Genomic DNA, 4,741 nt, shown 5'->3' with positions numbered 1-4,741 from the left:
GCCTACAAAATACAATGAAAATCAGAATTCACACTTTCACTACGGTAGTGTTTTTTGTAATGATTTTCTACTCATGACCTCAGTTGTGTACTGTTTGCAAGGGAAATACAGTCCTTTTGTAAGCAATATTGTTCAGATTTGCATCTGTTCATATGTAGGCCCTACTGTTAGATTTGCATAATCATATCTAAAGAGTGTCACTATCGATTGCTATTTTTCCCACCCTGCAAAGCATTTATGCAGTGAAGGAAAATCGATAGCAAAAATTATTTCAAAGATCAATATGTTTCGAAATTTCACGTCTGGTGTACTTATTTACGTAATTTATGCATAAAATGCCTAGGTTAATTGAATAATATGGAACAATTTAAGCAACTGAAAAGTGTTGTTGTGAGAATACTATCTTATTCCATTAGGTTTTTGGATATCAAGTTCAAAGCGATTTAAGACATTGTCACATTAAGGCTTTTTGTTTGTTCTGATTAAAGGGAAAGGCTAGTAACTGATCAGTGGGAATCAGTGGAAATGCTGGGAGATGATTGTTCCAATCCTTATGGGATTCATTCAAGAGTATATTATATATCTATTGTTGTGTGAAAATGATTTGCTTCAGAATGGTCTCATATTCAAGTAATGTGCAGTTTAATGCTTCCAGGTTAGCGTCCCTGGTCAGTGACGGAGCATTAATCTGCACATTACTTGAATATTAGACCGTTCTGAAGCAAATCATTTTCACACAACAAAAGATATACAATGAACTCTTGAATGAATCCCATGAGGATTGGAACAATCATCTCCCAGCATTTCCACTGATTCCCACTGATCAGTTACTAGCCTTCCCCTTTAAATCTATAGATGTGAAGGTATTGATATGCATATTATGGAAATAACAAATTGTTTGCGTAGAGACAGTTTGTCTCTTCAGATGATCAATTTATTTTTGACCCAAGGAACATCCATCCCAGGTTCAAACTTTGTACTACAAGATCCAGTGCTTAATAGTTTAGAAATTCTCTCAAAATGCAGATTTTTGCACAATGACTTGCGTAATTATGCAAATTTTATGTTTATTTACATAGGTATGAAATCAGTTTTTGCAGGAATTGTTTCCACTTACTCTATAGAATACTTCTCCCAAATTAGGTATTTCCGATGGATGCACATATATTTTTAGATAATTTTTATGTGTATTTCTGCATAATTTATGCAAATTAAGGCTTATTTGCATAAATACAGAATGTCTCTTTAGATGAAAATTTTTCAATTGCCCTAGGGAATATCTGTGCCAAGTAGGACATTTGTACTAAAAAATGCAGCGTTTACCCCCTTAGCAAGTCTACTTTAAGGGCTGATTTCACGATTCAAGGGATGTACATAAAAGGCAAAATTGGTACCGTATGTATTATACTGTTTATTGTATTCAAGTTGTTTAACATCTATATTTTATGTGTTGTTTGAAGGTTTCCTTTATTCAAGGTATAGATATGCAGTTTAAATAAAGTTACTAATCGAGATAAGAATTTCATCCAGATTAGAGTTATGTCCAGTATGTATGCTTTGAAACCAAAAAAAAAAAAAAAAAAAAAAAAACTGTGATAGCTTGACGCCAAATCGCACAACCAACTACCAATCGCTAAGATTTGTAACTTTAACAAGCCCGACAGTGAAATCATAATTATAGTCAACTCTAATAACTGCTGAAAGGTTAATGCTACTACTTTGGCAAGTTGGCAAGTTGGCATTAATAATGGACAGAATATGTTAATAGAGCATGATAAATTTCAGCTTAATCTGATAATCCCTTCATCGTTGTTGCTCCAGGGGTTTACATCCTTTTTTTTTTTTGTTGTTGTGTGTGTGTGTGTGTGTGTGTGTGTGTGTGTGTGTGTGTGTGTCCCGTTCATCGCACAGCTATGTAACATGGTTTGGTAAAGATTAAATGGGGGAATAAACCTTATACACATGTATATCATATTTCATTTCTCTTTTCGCGGTTCACACTTTCCAGAGTGTATGCTATCTTTCCAATATTTAGATAGGTAAGGAGATTCCATTTGATTCGATTTATACATCATTTTAAAGCTTAGAGTTTGGTCTTTCAGGATCTGCCCTTAACTAAAAGTCAATGTCTGGCGACTTTGTGTTGGTTTTGTGATGCAAAGATTCTACTTTTACGAGAATTTCTCTTCCCTGTGCCCTTTAAATCGCAAATTATGGACAGGGAAAATAGTCCACGACCTGACAGTTTTGAAACTGCATGGATACCATATGAGTTTCTTCTTCCTAATCCATGTTGATCAAAAGCTCTAAGGATTAGCGACGCATAGCTTGATTGTGATAGGCCTAGTATACACAGATATTGGGCTATCTACATGTAGAGACATGTACAGATATTATGATGCACTTTTTTTTATTCAGCAGCCTATGATTCCATTCAATACATTATAATTGCTCAAATCACAAACATTTGAATTGTATGGAACAGGCATATGAAAAATGTCATTTGAACCATTATTCGCTTGAAATAAATTTTCAATAAAGCTCACCATGATAAAAATGATATTGAATTCTATTGGCCTCTGTTGGGCTTTTCAGTTGGTTCCAACATTACCAACAAAATACCAAAAGATACCCATAGAAACGATCTGAAAGCAACAGAAATGCTGGGGGGTTTTTCTTTTATTATTATCATTATTATTATTGGTTCTACGGGATTTCCGACCTGCGTTTACAGGAATGATCTCGAAACCACTAATCAAAATAGACCGAAATCAAAATCTATCCTTTACATGAAACCCCTCTTGACATAAAAACGGATTCACAGTCTCTCTCTCTCTCTCTCTCTCTCTCTCTCTCTCTCTCCTATATAGATAAACATGTTGAAATTTCACGTATTGGTTCCACGAAAGGAATGAAGAAACAAATTGGTAATGCATTTTTGGCCCTATGAACTCAGCCGATTAACTCATGCCTTATTGGCCACAAAAACATTAGTGATGATCGCAGGCAAAAATGTAATCGGATAGATCGAAACCATAGCGACAGCAGTAACATGTTATTATTAATGACATTCTTTACAGGGTTTCCTTGGGTCTAACTAGATGCATCAATGAAACCCTGGGAAAGCAAACAGACATCTTGAAAATGTTTGTCTTTGAACGAACGTTTAAAAGGGAATTTACCTCAAGCATGAATTGTGGATTGAGTGAATGCAGCAAGTATAAGTAAAACACATTAGTTAAGGTTTAAGGAAACTCTGACAAAACTTTTTTTAACTTTTGTTGACAAGACCGTTTAATCAGAGGACTAGGTCAAGACACCACACATTGACTGTGCTATAAAGAAAAATGACATGATATATATATATATATATATACTATACATACTTGACATGATATATGTATACTAATGTCAATACCAAGTCAAGGGAATTTGCACTTTTCATTTGAAAATTTGATTATTTTTTTTTTAGTTTTCTTTGAATTTTCTTCATATCGAAGTTCATAATTATGTGATGTCATGACCTGTAGGTAGTCTTCTGATCCATTGGTATTGTCACCCAAACTTCAAAAAAATTCATAGCTTTTGAAGGGATTGTCTGATTTTCCTGAAACTTTGACTGATGTTTTCTACTAATATTGCTGCATGATAGGAATGGAGCGTGGGGGGGGGGGGGGGAGTAAATTGAAATAGGATGTCCCCTACTATACTATACCTGAGGGGACTCTTTTGAATTTATTGAAATTGACAAATGATTGAAGTGAGAGGTCGGGTATACACAGCACAGTTTTTGATGAAATATTCGAGAATTTCCAATCTCAAAGTGTACCAAATCTATAGAAAGGAACCAAGCAGATAAGGGTTAGACAGAAGAATTCCCCTTTCAAGCGAGAAGGCTTCGGCTCTTTTTTTTTATTGAAATGATGCACACTTTTGATGAAATATACGGAAATCTAAAAAAATCTAAAAGTGTCGTAAGTCTATATGAAAGGTCCGAATATGGGAGCAATGGTGTGAGAGGAGGTATCTCCCACCCTTCAATGCAAGGGAGATCTTGCATTTTCAGAATTGAAAAGCAGCACTATAGTGTAAACTTTGGGTAAAATATTTGGACCATTTTCTATCCAAAAAAGAAGAAAATTTTCCACATATTGGGAATTGGGGGGGGGGGCAAACTGATATTTTTGCCCCCATCTACCCCTATGATATCAATTACTACACGGCATTTCATTTTCAAGAAGTTTGTTTCTTTTCTAGATTGATTATTAAGCCCTCTTAACACGTGCTTAATCTGTGGATGAACGAAACCCTATTTCGGTTTCGGATCAACAAAGCCTACGTCACTTTATGGATTAACTAACCCTTTTTCCATTTTTGGTTTTCGAACAATCAAACCCTCGGATTAACGGACATATGGAATAACGAACTATCGAAAAACGAACCTTCAGTACAAAGAAACCATGGATGAACGAACTGCCTTGGAAGGTGTGGGGATTCGAGCTTGCAACCCTGTCACAGAACACTAACTACTCATAGGACAAAAATAAATGGTCCTCTCGAAAAATAAGATTTGATTCATTCAGTGGCCATAAAGCATTGGAAATTGATCGTCGTAGCAGTGAGTATCCGGGCCGCATGGTCCAGATCAATCACTGAATGAACGTTACGTTTTTGTTTTGAATGCCTGCAAGGAAGAATTAAGCAGGGAAAAAGAAGAGATTGATGTACATCTATATGCCGG

This window comes from Diadema antillarum, unplaced genomic scaffold, assembly GCF_040938485.1.
Source record: "Diadema antillarum isolate AM-2024a unplaced genomic scaffold, OU_Dant_1.0 seq00000719_RagTag, whole genome shotgun sequence".
Classification (NCBI taxonomy): Eukaryota; Metazoa; Echinodermata; class Echinoidea; order Diadematoida; family Diadematidae; genus Diadema; species Diadema antillarum.
This window is presented reverse-complemented; position numbering follows the sequence as displayed.